Raw genomic sequence first — 24,438 nt, 5'->3', positions numbered from 1 at the left:
ACCGAGGCTGAGTACAGGGCTACGGTAGGAAACTTTGTCACATGGTGTGAGCAGAATTATCTGCAGCTTAATGTGAAAAAGACTAAGGAGCTGGAGGTAGACCTGAGGAGAGCTAAGGTACCGGTGACCCCTGCTTCCATCCAGGGGGTCAGTGTGGACATGGTGAAGGATTACAAATACCTGGGGATACGAATTGACAATAAACTGGACCTGTCAAAGAACACTGAGGCTGTCTACAAGAAGGGTCAGAGCCGTCTCTATTTCCTGAGGAGACTGAGGTCCTTTAACATCTGTCGGACGATGCTGAGGATGTTCTACGAGTCTGTGGTGGCCAGTGCTATCATGTTTGCTGTTGTGTGCTGGGGCAGCAGGCTGAGGGTAGCAGACACCAACAGAATCAACAAACTCATTCGTAAGGCCAGTGATGTTGTGGGGATGGAACTGGACTCTCTCACGGTGGTGTCTGAAAAGAGGATGCTGTCTAAGTTGCATGCCATCTTGGTCAATGTCTCCCATCCACTACATAATGTACTGGGTGGGCACAGGAGTACTTTCAGCCAGAGACTCATTCCACCAAGATGCAACACAGAGCGTCATAGGAAGTCATTCCTGCCTGTGGCCATCAAACTTTACAACTCCCCCCTTGGAGGGTCAGACACCCTGAGCCAATAGGCTGGTCCTGGACTTATTTCATAATTTACTGGCATAATTTACATATTACTATTTAACTATTTATGGTTCTATTACTATTCATTATTTATGGTGCAACTGTAACGAAAACCAATTTCCCCCGGGATCAATAAAGTATGACTATGACAGATCATGCTGTACACAATGACACTGAGGCAGTTAAAGAAAAGGGAATGCAGAATGCAATGTTGTTGCTATGAGGGAGTTTGTGAGGATGTGGAGAGAGTAGAGAAAATGGAATTAATGAACAGTAGTGTAAATGGGTGGTTGATGGTCAGCATGGAACCAGTGGGCCGAAGGGCCTGTTTTCAAGCTGGATGACTTTCATGTTATAAACAAGAAGAAACCAGTTTTATGGACGGACAGTCTTCTTTCTGAGCACCAAGCCCTCACCAAACCATTCATCATCCTCCCCTGGGTGGAGGCTCAATGGCCAGGTGGGACTTGAGGCTTGACTCGGGTGGATGCATGACATCACAGCAGTGTGTTCTTGCAGTTCTGGTCCCCTTAGGATGAGGGTAAAGTAGTGTTTGGAGGAGGTTCATCTGGCCAGTTCCGTCAGGATGCCACCTCGTCATCGGTGCCAGATAGGTATCAGTTGGGATACGAAGGAGAACCCGAGGATGTTAGAAGCATCCTCAGCCCCTCAAGCCTGGCCCTCTGTGCAAGAATAATCATGGTCGATATGCTCTAGGCCTCAATTCCTCCTTTGTGTCAATCATCAGGAAGAGCCTGTCCTTATTAGAGATTTGTGGTCACCAGGACAGCTAGTCCATCAGCCTGGTGAGTAACCCTTAGGCCTGGCAATCCAACCTCAGGCCGGTGGAGAGGCTTCATTCCAGATGTTTAGGCCTTAACCAGGAATCCAAGGCCTGACCAGACCTCCCTAATGTCCTTCTGATGTCCAGAAGGGTCCCAGACCCCTTCACTGTTTCAAAATGCTGTTGGCGGTCAGAGACATTCAACATACTCCTGTCATCTGACATGTCCCCAATCTCCAGCTGCATTGTGCTGTGTTTGACTGCAGTCTTCGCAAAAGATAGAACATAGAACAGAACAGATTCCTTATCACTGTCTTGTATAACGTTGTTTTGCAGCTTTACAGAGAAAGATATAAAATTACAATAAAGTTGTAAAAATAATTAGTGAAAAAGTAGAATAACAAGGGAGCATTCATGGACTGATCTGAAGTCTGCAAAGAACACAATGCCGAATTAAACTAAATCTCTTCTGCCTGAACATGGTCCATCCCTCCATTCCCTGCACATTAATGTGTCTGTTCAACAGCTTCATTAATACCCCTCCCACCACCCCTGGCAGCCCATTCCAGTCAACACCACTCTGTCATAGGCCATGCTCTGACACCCCTGATTGGTCTTGGCAAATTTTTGTACAAATTTTTGCTGTTACCTTCTTCTGGGCAGTGTATTTACAAGACAGGTGACCCCAGCTGTCAGCAATGCTCTTCAGAGATTGTCTGCCTGGCATCAGTGGTTACATAACTGGGATTTGTGATATGCACCAGCAACTCAAACAATTATCCACCACCTGCTCCAACGGCTTCATGTTTTCCTGATCAGGGGGCTAAGCAGGTGCCACACCTTGTCCAGAGTGACCTGCAGGCTAGCAGAGGGAAGGACCACATTATACCTCTCTTGGTAGAAACATATCTCCACCCCACCACCCTATGCCTTTTATAATCTAATAAAATTTTAACAAGCCTCCCCTCAGCCTCTGTCGCTCCAGAGAAAACAGCCCCCAGTTTGTCCAAACTCTCTTTAGAGCTCATACTCTCTAATCCAGGCAGCTTCCTAGTGATCCTGTTCTGCACTTTTCCCAAAGATCCAACATCCTTCATGTACTGGGACAACCAGAATTGCTTCCAATAGACCTCAGGCCCAGTGAGCGGGTATCTAGCAGTGTACTCTCACACAAAGTCCATTCCTGTTGCACATACATGACTCCTCCTTATACTGGCATTTCTGGTTGCTGGATTTGGTTATATTAATGGTTTCACTTTATTGTAAAAAAACAGCAAGTACACATCATGAGATTCTGCAGATGCTGGAAATCTTAAGCAACACACACAAGAAGCTGGAGGAACCCAGCAAGTCAGGCAGCATCTATGACTGTTTGTTCTCCTTCAATGTTTCGGCCTGAGACCCTTTATCAGGACGACATGCTAACCCGAAACATTAACCATTTGTTCCCCTTCATAGATTTTGCCTGTCTTGCTGAGCAATGCTTTGGTTTTGACTTTGTTTTAAATGCTTTAGTGAGTCATTTTTCTGGATCTACTCTTCCCCAACAAGGCTAGCATTTATTGCCCCTCCCTAATTCATCCTGAGAAGCTGAGGATGTATCGGGTGCAGCCTCACTGCTTTTCCAGCCTTTCCAGAAGTCTGAAGCCCATGACTGCCTTCTTCTGCCTCTCCCTCCCTCTTTGCTGAGGATATATAGGACATCACCTACATTTGACCTCCCTCTTGGTGCTCCCATGGGCATGAACAATATTTCACAGGGAAGTCTGCGATATCTTGGCCCTGTTAAAGCGCGAAGGATGGCGCTGGAAGCCACAGAGGATATACACTGCACCACAAACTTCAAGACTGCCAACACATCCTCTCTTTTATTGTTGATACATTTTAGGACAATCTCTTCCCTGAACTCACTGGCTTCCCTGTCCTCCTGCCACAGTAAGTACAGGTGAGAAATATTCATTGAAGACCGCTTGTATCTTGTGTGGCTCCACACACCGACGGCCACATTGATCACCGAAACCAGCCTCCCCCACCAAAGACTCTGTCTACACATCTCACTACCTCAGTAAAGCAACCAGCACAATCAAAGACACTACCCACCCGGGCATTCTCTCTTCTCCTCCCTCCCACTGGGAAGAAGATACAAAACCCTGAAACCACATATACCTGGCTCAGACTCTTGATCTCTCATTCTACCTTGTTATGACCTTGCACCTTATAGTCTGCCTGCACTGCACTCTGTCTGCATTTGTTATTGTTATATCTCAATGCACTATGTAATGATTTGATCTGTATGAACAGTATGCAACAAAAGTTGTTCCTTGTGCCTTGGTACAAGTGACAATAATAAGCTAACTCCATTTCTAATCCTTGAGGGGTAATTCGAGGGCATAGGTTTAAACGCAAGAAGAGTGAGATTTAAAAGGGCGCCTGAGGGGGCAACTGCTTCACACAGGGGGTAGTGAGCTATTGGAACTAGTTGACGGAGGAAGTGAGCAATTGCAATATTTCTAAGACATTTGGATAAATACACAAGTAGGAACGCCTGATGTTTATGGGGCAAACATGGGCTAATGAGACTAAATTAAACAGTACCTTGAACGGCAAGGACGAGTTGGGTCAAAGGACCTGTTTCTGATGCCACTATGACCATCTGATTGCCTGGGCACACTTGGCTCCCCTCTACCCCAATGCCTGTGGATGAGTCAGGAGATCCCACAAGCAGCAACTAACAAGGGAAGGAAACAATTCATTCTCAATCCTGAGGAAATGCCGGGTAAGGAAAGCTCCTTTAAATGTACTGTGTTAACACAGTCGCCACATTCACAGCACCCCTCCCCCTACCCTCACTCAGCCAGCCTGGAATGCCTCTGGGTCTAAGCAACACTCACAACACACTGGAGGAACTGGGTCTGATGTGAGATCCCAGTCTATCATGTCCCAGAAAAGAGCTGAACATGACAATGAACTTCACAACTGTGTTGTGAAGAGCGGAGTCCCTTTTTACAGATCCCAGGGTTGCCATTACTGTACATTTATGAGCAGTATATATTTCCCAGTCAAACAGAGTAAAGCGGCTGTCTGCTGCAGTCATTAATATGTCATTGGACATGCCTGGCCTCCTTTCTGTTTATTGGGAATCTCTTCAAAAGGACAGCGTAGGGCTCTATATAAAAGAGTTCACATAAATCTCACTTTTACATTCTTCCCGTGTTCTGGGAGCGGAGGCCCAGACAGAGAGGAGGTGGCGCAGGTTTGCGCTGAAAATGCAGCGAAAGTCAGAGGAGCAAAGATACTGCAGCTGCTGAAGGTCTGAGATAAAGTCTGAGACCTGGAGAAGGCAGAGGGGGGAAATGCGGGTGGTTTGTCCTGTGAGGAGAGGTTGGATCTGCATCCGGAGTCAAAGAACAAATCAACTAGTTACAGGCAAGCCAACCAGTCAACTAATAGGTCACAAGATGTGCCTGCTCTACCCAAACACCACTTTAGCAAGTTCACTGGGTCACTCTCACTACCCACCCTCCGTCTGTCTAAACACCCCATCAGAGAAACAGGGTTTCAGTGTGGTATTTTTGGAGTGACACCCACTGACAGGGGTGCCACACTGTGGGAGGGCAACACTGTGGGAGTGCCACACTGTCAACGATGCCAAAGAATTGGGGTGCCTCACTATGGAGTGTGCTAAGCTATGTCCCAGGCCTTCCTATGAGCGGACTCTCCTGTCTGAAGCATTCCTCAAAAAGTAGGGACCTCAGAGGTGGCCTAGGCAGCATTTAGCCATCAATATTCCAAACAGGTGCCAGTCGCCAGTCTGCTGACTGATGTTGTTCCCCCACCCCCTGCCAATGCTCCTGTGCCCTATCCTGCTGCAGGATCCTTGCATCTCCTTCAGAACACCCAGAGGTGGTTCAGGGAGTGTTTGCTAGGTAGGAGCTCTGCACCTGCCGACTGCTCAGAGCCCTTCTGCCCCATGCTGGGAAGCACTGTCTGTGGGATGGATTGAACCCTCAACTCCAAGGTTTGAGCCCCGCAGCCAGAACTCTGGGACGGGTTTGCCCAAGGCCCTGTGGAGATGACGGACTCCCTGACTTCCTGCCATGGCTGGGCGGAGACAAAGCTCCGCACCAGGCAGGAACCAATGACCAGGCACGATGACTAAACTTTAGCACGGAAGTTAATTCCCCTGTTTCAGGAAGACCAAGGTTGCCATCTCCTGGTTGCAATACTCCTTAGCCACGGGGCGTATGTCAAAAACACAAGTGGTAGGTCCCCTGCCGATGGAGAATAGAATAAACACACCATTTTATATCTGCACCATCCATATTGCAATAATCCAACTCAGTCTTCATCCCAAGCCTAGAAGGAGGCTGTATGGCCCACTGAGTATATACCAGTTCACATTCCACACATTTGTCCTGTATACTTATCCCACATTTCCAGGTCCCCGTGCCCCCCTCCACCCCAAGACTCTTCTGCTGACCTACACTCTGGTGGGAGCAATTTAGTGTACTGTTAACTTAGCGAGCTGCACGACAATTAGGGATGTGGAAGGAGACCGGAGCACCAGGGAAAGGAGATGGAAACCCGCACAGTCACGGAGAGACCTCTGTGCAGAAGGCAACAGAGATCAGGATTGAACCCGGTTCCCCAGGTCCCAGTAGCAGTAGCACTGACTGATCTAACACACAGAATGCTGGAGGAATTCAGCAGGCCAGGCAGTATCTACGGAAAAGAATGTACAGTCGAGGTTTCAGACCAAGACCCTTCATGAGGACTTGAAAGGCAAGAGGCAGAGTAAGATGGTAGGGTTGAGGGGAAAAGAGTCCAAGCCTGCAGGTGATAGGTGAGACCAGGTGAGGGGGAAAGTGGGTGGCTGGGGGATGGGAATGAGTGCCACTTCCCCTGGCAGTGTGTTCCAGGCACCTACCATTTTCTATGTAAAAAAAAATCAACCTTGCAAATAGCCTTATGCTCTAACTCTCCTTTAAACTTTTCCCCTCTCACTTTGAACTTATGCCCTCTAGTACACATATTGAAATTGGAGTTGGTGTTGGTTTATTAACTATAAAAGCTATAAGAAGGAAAAAGATTAAATGCAAGGGTAAACTAGCCAATAATATAAAGCAGGAACTAAAATTTTTCAGTTATCTAAAGAGTAAAAGGGAGGTGAGAGTTGATATTGGACCACTGGAAATGATGTTGGTGAGGTAGTTATGAGAAGACAGAAATGACTCTGCCAGAGCCTCCGCGACCACTTTTCAAGTGGTTGTCTTGGAGGAAAGATTCTGGAAGTGGTCCCCCCATGTCCTTCTCACAGCGCAGTCTTTTTTTTAACGAGGCCGAGTTGCGAGTTCGACACTCAACCCGGCGTGGATGGAAAGCGTGCCCGAGAGCAGCGCGACTGGGTTCGAACTCAGGAAACTTCGCTCCGAAGTCCGGCGCTGATGTTACTGCGCCACCAGCCGGCCCAGATGAACTTAATGGGTATTTTGTATCCATCTTCACTGTGGACTAGGTGAAGAACAAGAGGATAAGACACGAGAGAATAGGACCAATCAAGTGTGACAGTGGAAAAGTGTGTATGGAACCGGCGGAGATGGCAGAGGTCCCTAAAGAATACTTTGCTTCAGTATTCACTACGGAAAAGGATCTTGGTGATTGTAGGGATGACTTGCAGTGGACTGGAAAGCTTGAACATATAGATATTAAGAAAGAGGATGTGCTGGAACTTTTGGAAGGCATCAAGTTGGATAAGTCACCGCAACTGGATGGGATGCACCCCAGTCTACTGTGGGAAGCGAGGGAGGAGATTGCTGAGCCTCTGGCAATGATCTTTGTATCATCAATGAGGACGGGAGAGGTTCTGGAGGATTGGAGGGTTGCGGATGTTGTTCCCTTATTCAAGAAAGGGAGTAGAGATAGCCCAGGAAATTATAGGCCAGTGAGTCTTACTTCAGTGTTTGGCAAGTTGATAACTTGGAAGTGGGTACAGAGGAAATGTCAGGGGTAAGTTAGTTTTTTACGCAGAGCGTGGTGAGTGCGTGGAATGGGCTGCCGGCGGCAGCGGTGGAGGCGGAAACAATAGGTCTTTTAAGAGACTCCTGGATGTCTACATGGAACTTAGAAAAATAGAGGGCTGTGGGTAAGCCTAGGTAGTTCTAAGGTAGGGACATGTTCGGCACAACATTGTGGGCCAAAGGGCCTGTATTGTGTTTTCTATGTTTCTACTCACATATACTCACACCCACAGAAACAAAAGATACAATTGCACAGAGATTTACACAGTCTGTCACTGGTGGCAATGGAGACATGTCCCCTCACACATCACAGCTCCAGGAAGGCGAGTTTAATCCTGACCCTGGGTGCTGTCTGTGTGGAGTTTGTATGTCCTCCGTATAAGCACGTGTATTTGATGGGAATTCAAGAAGGAAGAGGATACTGGTAAATAATTAGAGGAATGGGATTGTTCTTATAGTCAACATGGATTCGATGAGTCAAGTGGCCTTCTCTGATTTAATTAATATAACAGTCATATACATACCCACATATAGAAAGAAACACACTGAGTGTGTGTGTATATATATATATATATATACACACACACCCACAAAATAAAACACTGGTCCCTATTCTTCAAGCTGGCCTTCTCAAAATCAGGAACGCCATTGTAACAGCCCACGTGTACAACGAGGCCAGGTTCAGACTAGCTGCAGGGTCTCGAGAGACTTTGGGAATGAGGTGGAATGTCCGACTGGTGAGAATCCATGAATAGAATGTCCAAGCAGAGAGTTTCTAAGGACAGTCTGTCTGGTTGGTGAGGTTCTACGATTGAAATGTCAGGGCAGTAAGATTCAGAGGACAGGGTGTCTGAGTGCTGAGATTCTAAGTTGGGATGTCCATTGGGTGAGGTTTGAAGGATGTATTGATCTGGGCAGTGAAGTGAGGCAAACCTTTGACACACCCTAGTCCCCAGCTTTCCAGTCATCAATGTAGTCCATCTTTCACTGTGTAATAAACACTCAGAATAAATTTTAAAAGTATTAAGTTACTTAAACCTTTCAAAATTAATTTTAAAGTCAACTGAGAACACATTAAAGCGTAATTAACAAATTTTTAAAAATCAAAGCAAGCAGAAAGAATTTTTAAAGAAGTAATGCTTTATTGTTCAATTTCTTTTCTGCTCTCATGCTTCAGAGCTGTGTGGCTGCTTTCCTGTTTACCCTGTGTAGCTTGGATTTAAGATACAACAATGAGTCATGTCTTCTTCAGAAATTCTCTTGATGACTCAGCAATAGTTGGGTGTGTAAAGCAAGAGTGGGAGGATGAATACAGGGCCCTGGTGGAGGACTTTGTCAAATGGTGCAAGCTGAATCATTTGCAGCTGAACATCAGTAGGATGAAGGAGATGGTGATGGACTTTAGGAAGATTATAAGCCTGCATGGCTGCCTGTTACTATTGCTGGTGAGGACATGGATGTAGTGAAGAACCACAAGTACCTGGGGGTGCATCTGGATGACAGACTTGAGTGGAGCACCAACACAGAGGCTGTGTACAAGAAGGACCAGAAACACCTCTAATTCCTGAGGAGACTGAGGTCCTTTGGAGTACGTAGGCCTCTCCTTCACATGCTCTGCCAGTCTGTTGTCGACAGTACAATCTTCTATGTGCTGGTGTGCTGGGGCAATGAAGTCAACGCGGATGATGTCAACAGGCTCCATAAATTGATTAGAAAGGCCGGCTCTGTTACAGGAGTCAAATTGGAGGCTGTGGTAGAACAAAGGACCCCACGGAAAATCCTGGCAATTCTCAACAATGTTTCTCATCTTCTGCATGCTACCTTGGCTGAGCAGAGGAACAACTTTAGCCATAGACTAGGACAACTGTGCTGCTCCAAAGAATGCTATATGAGATCATTCTTACCCTCGACCATTAGGCTCTATAATCAGTCAACCTATAGCTGGGGGAGTGATGACCCCCCTCCTGTTAGAGTGTTTGAGGTAACTTATTTTCTTATTCCCTCTTACTTCTCTTCTAATACTTGCATATCTGTGCACTTGTAATGCTATTGTGACACTGTAATTTCCTTCGGGATCAATGAAGTATCTACCTATCTATGCAATCCACCACTGGGCTCAGCAATTCTCTCAAACACACAGAATGGAATATCTAGCTGAATCCTCCTAATTAGTCCCACCCCAAAGAGCTGCTAGTCTATCCCTAGGTTCCATGGAACCTAGTGTCGTTGATCACTTGTTGGCTGGGAGTGGAGGTGGGGGGCTGTTGGTGGTGGGAAGGCAAGTATATGGAGTGGTGAAATTGTCATGGGATGCTACTTAGAACATAAGACCAGATGAAATAGGAGCAGGGGTAGGCCATCTGGCCTGTTGAACCTGCTCCGCCATTCAATAAGGTCATGGCTGATCTGACCATGGACTCACCTCCACCTTCCTGCCTTTTCTCCATTGCCGTTTAGGGGAACACAGTGACTGGAGCTGGCAGCTCATGCACTGCATCCTCAGGGGCGTCTGTCCTTAAACACGTACGGCTACTGAGCTGTATGGAATTGACTAACCAATCCTCAAATGACCACCTATGTCATTATTATGAACACGTCATCCTTATGAGCATAAGGAATAGGAGAAGGAAGACAGTTGGCCTATCATGTCTGCTGCACCATTCAGACAAATCGTGACAGCTTGTTCTCTTCATTCTCTTAAAATGCAAAAACATAACAATCTGGTTCTTAAATACATTCAGCCACTGTATTTCAATACCTTCTGGGATAGAAAGTTCCTTCTCTTCTCCATCCAGAATGTTCAACACCTTATTCTGACACTGTGACCTCGGGCTCAAAACACAATTCTAACCTGTCAAATGTCAGAAGAAAGTTGTGGTGAACCATCATTCCAGGTGCATCCTTCCCCAGGTTAGAGAGACTAGACCCTCGCACAATAGCCCAGATTCTGTCACACCAGGACCCAGTTCAGTTGCAATACCCTCTCAAAGGGCAGCACACTAGTGTAGTGCCTAGTATAGTTCTATACAGGGCTCGAGTTCCTCTCTCTGTATGGAGTTTATATGTTCTCCCCATGGCCCCGTGGAATCTCCTTGGGATGCTCCGGTTTCCTCCCCCGTTAGGGTTGGTGAGTTGTGGGCATGCAATAAACAGGTGAGTTGTTGGCGCCGGAAAAGTGTCAAAACTTGTGCGCTCCTTAGCACAATCCTTGCTGATTGATTTGATGCAAATGATGCATTTCGCTGTATGTGAGACAAATAAAGCTAATCTTTAAAGACCTCTCCATTTTCTTGCCTATGAATATGCAGAGGAGACACAGGTCCCTCCGAAAAGCAACCTCTTCCAATTTCTTGGCATTTAAGTAATGTTCTCTTTCATTTTTTTTCCACTGAAGTGGATGGCCTCATATTTTCCATGTTGTGTTCCATCTTTGGTGTTATGGTCTTATTCCAGGTCCTCATCTCTTCACTCAAGCTGCCTACATCCCCCTGAAGCCCAGATGTATCCTTCTTACAGCCTATGTTGTTTCACCTGCAAACTCAGATATACTGCACTTGGTCCCCAAATGCAAATACTGTAGTTGAAATGATTGTGTACAACAGGGGTCCCAGCATCAAACCTTGCAGCGCACTGTCAGACCAAAGATACCCCATTTATGCTGACCCTCTGTTTTCTGCTTATTATCCAGTACTCTATTCATCTCAGTATATTTCCCCTAATATCACATGCTTTAATTTTATTCAACAATCTGTGATATAACAGCTTACTGAAGTCTTTCTGGAAGTACCATATCTTTGTAATATATACATGTAACTAAGCACATTGATGAAGGTTGTGATGAAACATGTTGATGAAGGTAGAGCAATAGATACAGTGTATATGGATTTTAGCAAGGCATTTGATAAGGTACTCCATGCAAGGCTTATTGAGAAAGTAAGGAGGCATGGGATCCAAGAGGACATTGCTTTGTGGATCCAGAATTGGCTTGCCCACAGAAGGCAAAGAGTGGTTGCAGACGGGTCATATTCTGCATGGAGGTCGGTGACCAGTGGAGTGCCTCAGGGATCTGTTCTGGGACCCCTTCTCTTTGTGATTTTTATAAATGAACTGGATGAGGAAGTGGAGGGATGGGTTAGTAAATTTGCTTATGACACAAATGTTGGGGTGTTGTGGATAGTGTGGAGGGCTAGCAGAGCTTACAGCGGGACATTGATAGGATGCAAAACTGGGCTGAGAAGTGGCAGACGGAGTTCAACCCAGATAAGTTGGTTTGTTGGAAGGACAAACCAAGGTAGAACATACAGGGTTAATGGTAAGGCACTGAGGAGTGCAGTAGAATAGAGGGATCTGGGAATACAGATACAAAATTCCCTAAAAGTGGTGTCACAGGTAGATAGGGTCATAAAGAGATCTTTTGGTACATTGGCCTTTATTAATCAAAGTATTGAGTATAAGAGCTGGAATGTTATGATGAGGTTGTATAAGGCATTGGTGAGGCCGAATCTGGAGTATTCTGTTCAGTTTTGGTCACCAAATTACAGGAAGGCTATAAATAAGGTTGAAAGAGTGCAGAGAAGGTTTACAAGGATGTTGCTAGAACTTGAGAAACTCAGTTACAGAGAAAGGTTGAATAGGTTAGGACTTTATTCCCTGGAGCGTAGAAGAATGAGAGGAGGTATATAAAATTATGATATATGGTATAGATAGAGTGAATGCAAGCAGGCTTTTTCCATTGAGGCAAGGGGAGAAAAAAACCAGAGGACGTGGGTTAAGGGTGAGGGGGGAAAAGTTCAAAGGGAACATTAGGGGGGGCTTCTTCACACAGAGACTGGTGGGAGTATGAAATGAGCTGCCAGATGAGGTGGTAAATGCGGGTTCTTTTTTAACATTTAAGAATAAATTGGACAGATACATGGATGGGAGGTGTATGGAGGGATATGGTCCATGTGCAGGTCGGTGAGACTAGGCAGAAAATGGTTCGGTACAGCCAAGAAGGGCCAAAAGGCCTGTTTCTGTGCTGTAGTTTTTCTATGGTTTCTACGTGTGAGATGATTCATTTTGGTAGGTCAAATATGCTGGCAGAATATAGTATTAATGGTAAAACTCTTGGCAGTGTGGAGGATCAGAGGGATCTTGGGGTCCGAGTCCATAGGACATTCAAAGCTGCTGCACGGGTTGACTCTGTGGTTAAGAAGGCATACGGTGCATTGACCTTTATCAACTGTGGGATTGACTTTAAGAGCCGAGAGGTAATGTTTTTAGCTATTTCGGACCCTGTTCAGACCCCACTTGGAGTACTGTGTTCAGTTCTGGTCACCTCACTAATGGAAGGACGTGGAAACCATAGAAAGTGTGCAGAGGAGATTTACAAGGATGTTGCCTGGATTGGGGAGCATGCCTATGAGAATAGGTTCAGTGAACTCGGTCTTTTCTCCTTGGAGCAGCGGAGGATGAGAGGTGACCTGATAGAGGTGTATAAGATGATGAGAGGCATTGATCATGTGGATAGTCAGAGGTTTTTCCCCAGGGCTGAAATGGCTATCACGAGCGGGCACAGTATTAAGGTGCTGGGAAGTAGGTACAGAGGAGATGTCGGGGTAAGTTTTTTACACTGAAAGTGGTGAGTGCATGGAATGGGCTGCCAGTGACGGTGGTGGAGGCGGAAACGATAGGATATTTTAAGAGACTCCTAGATAGGTACATAGAGCTTAGAAAAATAGAGGGCTATGGGTAACCCTCGGTAATTTCTAAAGTAAGTACATTTTCGGCACAGCATTGTGGGCCGAAGGGCCTGTATTGTGCTGTCGGTTTTCTATGTTTCTATTCTCCTGATGACATCCTCAAAGCACACCATTAGGATTGTCAATCAAGAAAGAGGAAACACTAGTAGAGATTTAGGGATCTAACAGAGGGATCAAACCAGAAAGAAGACTAGATAGAATCCTAGATAAGAAAACTAGTAATGTATGATAGAGAATCAGTAGTTAGTTGAGGAGATTAGAGAGCAGAATGTCATCCCTGATATTCTATTACTTGGGATGGAAGTCTTAGTGTTTGAACCATTCCATCTTTAGAATCTCATTTGCTGGATACTCCATCCTTAGAATCCCCCTACTTGAATATTCCATTCTTAGAATCTCACTGTTTGGACATTCCATCCTCAGAATCAGAATCAGAACCAGGTTTAATATCATTGGCCAATGTTGTGAAATTTGTTAAATCAAGTTAGTACGAAAATTTGAAATGAAAAGAAGTGAGGTAGTGTTCATGGTTTCAATGTCCATTCAGAAAACTGATGACAGGGGGGAAGAAGCTGGTCCCGATTCAGTGAGTATGTGTCTTCTGGCTCCTGTACTTCCTTCCTGATGGTAACAATGCAAAGAGGGCATGTCCTGGGTGGTGGGACACCACAATGATGGGCACTGCTTTTCTGAGGCACTGCTCCTTGAAGATGTCCTGGATACTACAGAGGCTTGTGCCCATGATGGAGCTGACTTATTTTACAACTCCTTGCAGCTAGCTTTGATCCTGTGCAGTAGCACCCCCCCCCCCCCAATACCAGACGACGATGCAGCCAGTTAGAATGCTCTCCACGGTACATCTTACTACCCAGACATTAGATCCTTACAATCTTACTGCGCAGAAAGTCCGCCCTTAGAACCTCACTGGCTGGACATTCTGCCCTTCGACCCTCACCACCCAGATGTCCCGCCATTAGGTTGGTTTGTTCAGGTACTATATCCGAGGATGCTCACACTCAGATTGTTGCACCTTGTGAGTTTTAACCTTGGAGACGCCTTAGAAATCCGGACAGTCTTCAGATCCATATTTCAGTCTCTCGAGGAGATATTTAAAACCACATTTCACTTCTCAGGCTTTTAAACACGATGAAAGCATTCAGGATTAATGGAAAATTAGCCATCTGGATTGAAAATGAGACTATTACTAGGAAGAGGAAGGTGATGATAAATGGGAAAAATGCAGACGTCGTCTCACTATTGTCTCCTCAAACAATGTCACTCCAGACAATGGAGATGCCTTGTTGATCTTGGTGAGGGGTGGGGATTTGAGATTAGGAGAGAAACGGAAACAGATAATGTGGTTAATATTTCCGCTGACATGTCTGAAGTGCTACAGTGAGAAAGAGAGAGAAGATCACAGAAGATAAACTCAGGAATCTCATCGAGAATTATCTGCAAATGGAGAAATTGACCCAGAGGGGAAAGGAAATTCTAGGATGTAAAGTGGAACTGGAGTCATGGACAACCTGGACCAGATCAGGATGGCAAATTTCCTTTCTTGAAGGACAAGAGAGAACCAGCTGGGTCCGAATTTTATTCTATACTTCACTAATCTGAAATCCCTCTCCAATAATAATCTGCCTTTAGACCCCGTTATTCACAGTGCATGACCTCACAATTTACCCACCCACTCACTCAACCCACTGAGACAGGTGTATGGATACAAAAGGTTTTGAGCCCAAGCAGAGGCAATTTTGTCAGCATGGTCAAGTTCAGACTGAAACATACAGTGAAATGAGTCATTTCAATGAAAAAACAACAAAGCTGAGGATGTGCTGGGGGCAGCCTGTAGGTGTTGTCTTAATATAGCATGCCCACAATGTTCAGTTGGGCTGAAGGGCCTCTTTATATGCAGCATGACTCTCCCACCAAAACTTAATATCATTGGCAAATTTACACTGTGTTTCTCCCTTCCTGCAGGTCAAGAACATAAACAGCAAACCCAACAGCAGGAGAGTCAGGAGCAGCAGTCACAGGGACTTCCAAGTCACCCACCATCTTGAGTTGGATGTATATCGTTGCAAGATCTGAACGCCAGAACTCTCTTGCCTACAGCACCGTGGCAGCACCTTCACCAGAAGACTCGCTCTGATCTCCCCCAGTTCCCAGGGGCACACTCCAAGGCAGTCGCCAAGTGCTGCTGGACGGCCATCAACTTGCCGCAGTGTGCCTTTGGTCTGCTCGAAATTTGCTGGGCTCCCAGCACAGCGGGACACCCGGAAGGGACATTCCAGGCTGCAGGTGGACATTCTATGGGATTGCACTGTGCAGCCAATGCAAGGGATCTATATCGATGGACCTCTGTCCAGCAGCCTTCCACAACCATACATGGAGGGGCTGGGGCGGCGGGCAAGCCCCTCAAGCATTCAAATAGTGTATTAGTGTATCACGGGGTGGGGGGGGGTCTAGGATTCAAAAAAATTGTTAACTTTACTGAATGTGTTGATCACGTAAGATGTTTGGATTGTCTTTATTCTTTTGCATTTTTATTATGAAGTTTATTTTTTATATATGAAAGGACTGCAGCGGGTCAAGAAGGCGCCTTCTTACGTCCAATATTGCGGTGCTGAGCTCTTGAAGTGATTTTTGGGCGCCCCTGGTCGGGTAGCAGTAGCGCGTCGAAGCTCGGAGTTCAATCTGGTGTCCCCATGGAATACCTGTTCTCTCCCCCGGGTACTCCGGTTTCTTCCCACAGTCTTACTGGGTAGGTTAATTGGCCATTGTAAATTGTCTGGTGACTAAATCGGGGGTTGCCGGGCGGCTAATCTCAATGTGCCAGAAGGGTCTATTACCGTACTGTATCTTTAAATAAAATAAATATTTTTAAAAAATTAAAACGTGAAAACTTTGATCAAACAACCTCTCGGCGTTATAACACCAGCTCGTTTTAAATGTATAACGCTAGCTTGGCCGAATGCAGCCGTATACAAAAAAAAACAGTCGGCAAATAAAAACAACCCATCCCTTTAATGGGAGAGGCGGACTTCCCCTTTAAGCGGGAGGCGGGCTCTCCTGTGAAGTTGCCAGCCCTTTGAGCGACACCATCACAATCTGTCAGTCTCATTACAGTTAAATAAGATTCGATCGGTCCTCCCTCTCCGCGCTGTAAGTGCCGACAAGTGGCTGATTAAAACCATTTAGATTTATATTCGGAGGGCGAGCGCCAGGGAGGATACCCTGTTCTAATTTGGCTCCTATGAATATGTAATTAATCTAATTTCCATCTCTATTATCATTTAAAATCCTATAATCACCACACTTTACTGGTGTAATTGGTTTTTAATTAGCTGCTTTAATTGTCGTAATTGCTCTAATTGTCAAGGCTCTCGGCTGCTGGTTGGCACTAAGTGCTGGGTAATTCATTCCACCTCCTGGCTGCCTGTCTGCAGTCTTGTTTTCTCTCCCTGCCCCCTCCTTCCTTCCCTCTCTCCCTCCCTCTCTTGCTACAGGCGGAGCCGGGGCTCGGCTGTTTCCTCGGGCGTCCCTCCCGCCCGCTCTGTAGGTTACAGGCGTGTGGACACACAGACAGATAAAGACACGTACACACACAAACTCACAAAAATACACATACGCACAACGCAGAGGCAGAGAGACACACATATAAGCACAGAAACTGACAAACACAGACATACACATGAACATACACATACATAAGCACAGACACATATTTACACAGATACGTACACTTACAAAGACAGACAGACACACACACACACTGAATGAAGTACTGTATACAGAGACACATTGAATCCGCAGATGCATGAAAATACACAAACATGGAAACACAGACAAGACACACGAACCCGTACACAAACATCGAACACAGGAAGCATTGAAACAGGCCCTTCAGTCCACAGTTCGTGCCGAGCTAATTATATCAGCAATCAAATGCTAACTACAGTAACCCCTTCAGTCCATAGACACACATTCAAACAGGCACGTGGATATACAGCTCACTACACACTGAAACTTAGATGCACAGACACAATAGACATATGCACAAATACAAAGACACACATACATACACAAACACACTATCTATGTATACAAGAAGCCACAGGCAGGTGCACACAGATTACAAAAGGACAGTCATACATGTGTGCACTCATAGACACACACTCACATTAATACACATACCCACATCCAGGTGGATATGAAATATCTATTTGCAAAGCCTCTTTATAAGTTGCACACTGTTCAGCCTTGGCCTCCAGAGCGGTCTGTGTGGAGTTTGCATATTCTCCCAGCAACCACATGGATTTCCACCTGATGCTCTGGTCTCTTCCTCTGTCCAAAAGACACACAGACTGTTGGGTTAATTGCCCACTGTAGATTACCCCTAGTACACGTGTTTAAAGTTCAAAGTAAATTTATTATCGAAGTGCAGACATGTCACCTTAAGCAGCCCGTAGATTCATTTTCTTGTGGGGAATCACAGTAAATACAATAGAATCAATGAAAGACTGATCCCAACAGGACGGATGAGAAAAAAAATGATAACAATAATAATAGAAAAATAAGCAATAATTTTCAAGAACATGAGATGAAGAGTCTTGATGGGGCAAGTGAAGTTGAGTGAAGTTATTCCCTCTGGTTCACGAGCCTGATGGTTGTAAGGGTATCAACTGTTCCTGAACCTGGTGTTGTGGGCCCTGAGGCTCCTGTACCTCCTACCCGATGGCAGCATGGCCTGGATAATGGGAGCCCTTAATGAGGGATGCTACTTTGCTGTGATAGCTCACCGTGCAGAGGTGCTCCATGGTGGGGAAGGCTTTACTCGTGACAGATTGGGCTGTATCCACAACTCCTTGTTGGCTTTTCTGTCCAAGGGCATTGGTGTCTCCATACCAGGCCGTGATGCAACCAACCAGTATATTCTCCACACGTTTTCATGACCTCTGGAGCCTTGAACTTTAGCCTCAGCCTGTATGCAGGAAGGAGGAGGGCAGCTAAGTGATCAAATTTCACAAAATGCGCTCTAGGCATGGAGTTGTAAGCATTCCTAATCATAGTGATGGAAATGTAGGGAGAATTGGACTGTTTTGTGATCAGGCGTTGACTCAATGGGCCGAACAACCTCCACTACTCCACAAAGAAACGACAGTCGCATCCATAGCCATTCACAGGCACACAATGAGACACAGATTAAAGAGCGACACTTGCCCCACACTGATTTATCTATTTAGTGATACAGCCTCTGCTAGTCCTTCGAGCTTTGCCACCCAGCAACCCCAACATGCCCAACTAACTCCAACCTAATCACAGGACAAGTTACAATGACCAGCTAACTGACCCACATGTATTAGAAAGGTAGACAGTCACAAAGGCACATTACTCTGAAGCCATCAACTACAGACATACACAAAGACACACATAGTCATATTGCACAAGTAGAGTCATGCACATAGTGAGACAGTCACACATACAAATGCATCCCTGAATATGTAGAGACACACCACACGCACAACACAATAATCAATGAATGATTACAGATTTAACTCTATAAACAGATATTTACATACTTATAAGCAAAGGTGAATCACAGACATATGCATGTAAATACAGAGGTAAATCGCAAGATCCAAGCATATGACATAGGAGCAGAATTAGGCCACTCAGCCCATCGAGAACACCACCATTGCTGATGTATTATCTCTCTCTATTCCATTCTCCAGCCTTCTCCTTGCAGCCCTTGATGCCCTGACTAATCAAGAATCTAACAAACTCTGCTTTAAATATACCCAACAACTTGGCCTCCACAGCTGTCTGTGGCAATGAATTCCCCAAATTCACAACCATGTGACTAAAGAAACTCCTTATCATCTCTGTTCTAAATGAACGTCCCTCTACCCCAGGGGTTCCCAATCTGACGCCCAAGAACCTCTTGCTTAATGGTATTGGCACATGGCATAAAAAGGGTTGGGAACCGTGCTCTGTTCTGAGGCTGTGCCCTCTGATCCTAGACTCTCCCACTACAGGAAGCATCCTCTCCAATTTCAGTGTATCTCGGTCTTTCAATGTTTGATAGGTTTCAATAAGATCTCCCTTCATTCTTCTAAACTCCAACAAACACAGGCCTACAGCCATCAAATGCTCCTCATACGCTAACCCTTTCATTGCCAAGATCATTCTCACGAACCTCCTCTGGACCTGCTGCAATGCAGCACATCTTTTCTTAGATGAGGGGCACAAAACTGTCACAATACCCCAAGCACCTCAGCATTACGCCCTTGCTTTTGTACTCTAGTCCTCTAGCAATGAATGCTAACGTGCATTTGCCTTCCTCACCACTGACTCAATCTGCAAGTTAACCTTTAGGGAATCCCACACGAGGATTCCCAAGTCCCTTAGCACCTCTGAGTGTTGAATGTTCTCCCCATTCAGAAAATAGTCTACGACTTTGTTCCTTCTACCAAAGTTCATGACCATACGCTTTCCTAACCGACATTCCATCTGCTACTTCTTTGCACATTCTCCCCATCTGTTTAAGTCCATCTGCACTCCCTGCTTCCTCAACATTACCTGACCCTCCACCTACCTTCGTATCATCTGCACATTTGGCCACAAAGCCATCTATTCCATCATAGAAACATAGAAGATAGGTGCAGGAGTAGGCCATTCGGCCCTTCGAGCCTGCACCGCCATTTATTATGATCATGGCTGATCATCCAACTCAGAACCCCGCCCCAGCCTTCCCTCCATACCCCCTGATCCCCATAGCCACAAGGGCCATATCTAACTCCCTCTTAAATATAGCCAATGAACTGGCCTCAACTGTTTCCTGTGGCAGAGAATTCCACAGATTCACCACTCTCTGTGTGAAGAAGTTTTTCCTAATCTCGGTCCTAAAAGGCTTCCCCTCTATCCTCAAACTGTGGCCCCTCGTTCTGGACTTCCCCAACATCGGGAACAATCTTCCTGCATCTAGCCTGTCCAATCCCTTTAGGATCTTATACGTTTCAATCAGATCCCCCCTCAATCTTCTAAATTCCAACGAGTACAAGCCCAGTTCATCCAGTCTTTCTTCATATGAAAGTCCTGCCATCCCAGGAATCAATCTGGAGAACCTTCTTTGTACTCCCTCTATGGCAAGGATGTCTTTCCTCAGATTAGGGGACCAAAACTGCACACAATACTCCAGGTGTGGTCTCACCAAGGCCCTGTACAACTGCAGTAGTACCTCCCTGCTCCTGTACTCGAATCCTCTCGCTATAAATGCCAGCATACCATTCGCCTTTTTCACCGCCTGCTGTACCTGCATGCCCACTTTCAATGACTGGTGTATAATGACACCCAGGTCTCGTTGCACCTCCCCTTTTCCTAATCGGCCACCATTCAGATAATAATCTGTTTTCCTATTTTTGCCACCAAAGTGGATAACTTCACATTTATCCACATTAAATTGCATCTGCCATGAATTTGCCCACTCACCCAACCTATCCAAGTCACTCTGCATCCTCTTAGCATCCTCCTCACAGCTAACACTGCTGCCCAGCTTCGTGTCATCCGCAAACTTGGAGATGCTGCATTTAATTCCCTCATCCAAGTCATTAATATATATTGTAAACAACTGGGGTCCCAGCACTGAGCCTTGCGGTATCCCACTAGTCACCGCCTGCCATTCTGAAATGGTCCCGTTTATTCCCACTCTTTGCTTCCTGTCTGCTAACCAATTCTCCACCCACACCAATACCTTACCCCCAAATCATCCAAATTACTGACATATAGTATAAAAAGAGTCAGTCCCAAAACCAACCTGTGGCAGCCAGCCATAAGTGGCCCCCTTTATTCCCACACTTTGCCTCTGGCCAGTTAGCCAGTCTTCTACCATTAACATGTATAGAGTACACAGACACACATGAACACGCAGGTGTGGACATGCACAAACATAAACAACAGTCACGTTACAAACACAGTGCTGAGACCCCGGGGAATCATATCTCCCTCGGCAACTGCCAAATCCAAAAATGATATGACCTAAAAAAAGATATGAGCTAAAAATATAAATTTTTTGAAAACAATAAATTCACCACATCTGCAGTCTATTGGCTTCATACTCCGGAAATTGTATTTCTTCAGTCACAGGAAACAGGTGATCATTATATTTGCAAAAGTCTACCTCATTGTAAACATGCGGATGCAGAACACAGTGCGTTGGGAAAATGTGTTTGATGGTGTGGTATGGCAGCACTTGGTGCTGCATTGGTCACACGAGGGACGTCTCAATCTATTTTTTGCCCGATCAGTGTTCGATAAACTTACTACTTCCATGTAAACTCTCCAGGTGATCTCCCCATTCAGCTTTCCCTTGCAATGGCAGAAGGATCTAAGATTCTGCCCAGTCCCCATCGAGCCTGAGTGAAGAGCTCACCAGGGTCAATGTGTCCCTGGAAGGGTCAGACCAGAACAAGTTACCATGTCAGATTCCTTTTCTCAGAGCCGTGGTGCCTTCAGTCTTCCAACGGTTTCATCATTGCCACTGGAGACACTTCTGAAGCCTGATTTGTAATCCATTGAATCTGCAGTGGTGGGATTTGAACGGATGACTCAGAGTCAGAATCCTGGCCTTTGTTTTACTGACCTGTTTGGTCTTCTTCTCTGATGGAGCACTGAGCTAGCACATTCTCACAGTTATAGAGTTGACCAGTGTATAACCAGGCCCTTCGGCCCACCACATCTGTGCTGACTGTCATATCTATCCATTCTCAATGCAACTTGCTGCATTAATTCGATATCCCTCCATGTCCCACCCATTCAAGTACCTGCCAAGGAGTCCCTTAGATGTTCCCACCGATCTTCCTCCCGGCACTTATCCTTGTAAGCAGAACAGGTGCTACACATGCCCTTACACTTCCTCCCTCACCACCATTCAGGGCCCCAAACAGTCCTTCCAGGTGAAGTGACACTTCACTGAGTCGGCTGGGGTGATATACTGCGTCCGGTGCGGCCTTCTATATATTGGCGAGACCCGATGCAGGCTGGGAGACCGTTTCGCTGAACACCTACGCTCTGTCCGCCAGAGAAAGCAGTATCTCCCAGTGGCCACACATTTTTATTCCACGTCCCATTCCCATTCTGATATGTCTATCCATGGCCTCCTCTACTGTCAAGATGAAGCCACACTCAGGTTGGAGGAACAACACCTTATATTCCGTCTGGGTAGCCTCCAACCTGATGGCATGAACATCGACTTCTCTAATTTCCGTTAATGCTCCACCTCCTCTTCGTACCCCATCCGTTATTTATTACTATTATGTATATATTATTTTTTTTCTCTCTCTTTTTCTCCCTCTGTCCCTCTCACTAAACTCCTTGCTCATCCTCTGGGCTTCCCCCCTCCCCCTTTCTTTCTCCCTAGACCTCTCGTCCCATGATCCTTTCACATCCCTTTTGCCAATCAGTTGTCCAGCTCTTGGCTTCATCCCTCCCCCTCCTGTCTTCTCCTATCATTTCAGATCTCCCCCTCCCCCTCCCACTTTCAAATCTCTTACTATCTCTTCTTTCAGTCAGTCCTGACGAAGGGTCTCGGCACGAAACATCGACTGTACCTCTTCCTATAGATGCTGCCTGGCCTGCTGCGTTCCACCAGCAACTTTTAAGTGTGTTGCCCTAAATGTTACTAGCGTTCTTGCCTCCACCCCTCCTCCTATTGACTGTTTACTCAAGATACAAGCTACCCTTTACGTGTAAAGTATTTTCCTCCAATCTGCATTAATCCTCTTTCCTTTAATTTATGCCCTGTATTTTTAGATAACTGTACCATGGGAAACAAACACTAGCTATTAATGCCCCTCATAATTTTATACACTTCTGTCATGTCATCCCTCAGCCTGCTATGCTCAGAATAAACAAACCAAGTAGGTCCTACCTCTAATAACTCAAGCTCTCCAATCCTTGTAACCTTCCTGTGAACCTTTTTCACACTATCACTAGTCCTTCCTAAAGTGTGGTGACTCATGGAAATGGACCCTTTGGACTACCTCACCCTGCCCCTGATGTCTATATATCTACACCAATCCCATTTGCCTGTATTACACCCATCTCTCTCTCCATGCCTTCTCTGTCCCTGTCCAAATACCCTTGGGAGACTTCCAACCACTCTTCATTGATGAGTCCTCTGGTGACCAGTGTTAACATCGAACCCACAGGCACAGGGGGTGACTCGTGCCACAGTTGGTAGAGATGCTGCCTCACAGCACCAGTGACCCAGGTTCAATCCTGGCATCGGCTGCTGTCAGCGTAGACTCCTCACATTCCCTCTGTGAACACATTGGGCTCCCTCAGGTGCTCCCACATCCCAAGCACGAGCAGATTGGCAGGTTAATTGGCTATTAGGTTGCCCCCCAGGGTGTAGGTGAGAGATAGAACCTGCAATGAGTTTAATGGATGTGAGGGAGGATAAATAACTGTGGCTACAGTAACATAGCAGTCAGCATGACACTATTACAGCTTAGATCGTTTGGAGCTGAATTCCAGCACCATTCTGTGTCCTGTGGAATGCGTGGGTTTTGCCCAGATTATGAGGAGCATACATAGCTCTGGTTTCCTCCCACAGTCCAAAGACTTTAATTGATCATGGTAAAATTGTCCCATGATTAGGTTAGGGTTAATCGGGGTTGTGGGTTGCTGTGGCTTGAAGGGCCAGAGGGCCGTGTCTACCGTATTGTTAAATAAAATAAGAGAAGGACTAGCATCTGTGAGCTGGTACAGAGAGAATGGGCCAAATGACCTCCAATATTATTTTATTTGACTTCTTTTCTTTTATTTTATTGAGATACAGCGTGGAACTGGCCCTTCTGGACCCCCGAGCCACGACACCCAGCAACCCCGATTTAACCCTAGCCTCACCAAAGGACAATTCACAATCACCAACTAACCTACCAACCAGTACAGCTTTGGACTGTGGGAGGAAACCAGAGCAAACAGAGGAAACCCAAACACACAAACACACGAGAAGAAAGTACAAACTCTCTGACAGAGGATGGCCGGAATTCAACTCAGAATTCTGATGGCCCGAGCTGCAATAGTGTCACAATTACATATCTGCACATTTCTAATGCTTAGCCTTGGGGTTATCAATTCCATCCCAAACATTCCTTCTCCAAGAACAGCAGCAGTGGGTCAAAGATTCCCTGAGTCAGTGGGGAGGCTGCTTCAGCCACTTATGCA

At 45.9% G+C, this 24,438-nt stretch overlaps 1 long non-coding RNA gene across 2 annotated transcripts in view; it reads right to left on the bottom strand.

Moving 5' to 3' along the window:
* LOC134346675 (uncharacterized) overlaps positions 1-24,438 on the bottom strand; it is a 55,397-nt gene that overhangs the window by 4,075 nt on the left and 26,884 nt on the right. The window contains exon 3 of one of the 2 annotated variants that reach the window (XR_010017986.1): positions 18,027-18,193. The exons of the other annotated variant lie outside the window; for it this stretch is intronic. This is a non-coding gene — a long non-coding RNA (uncharacterized LOC134346675). Of the gene's footprint in view, positions 1-18,026; positions 18,194-24,438 lie in introns of those variants that run through there. 2 annotated transcript variants of the gene reach the window in all.

The sequence above is a fragment of the Mobula hypostoma genome, chromosome 5 (genome assembly GCF_963921235.1).
Source record: "Mobula hypostoma chromosome 5, sMobHyp1.1, whole genome shotgun sequence".
NCBI lineage: Eukaryota > Metazoa > Chordata > Chondrichthyes > Myliobatiformes > Myliobatidae > Mobula > Mobula hypostoma.
The sequence above is the reverse complement of the archived record's forward strand: the minus strand, read 5'-3'. Positions and strand labels throughout refer to the sequence as shown.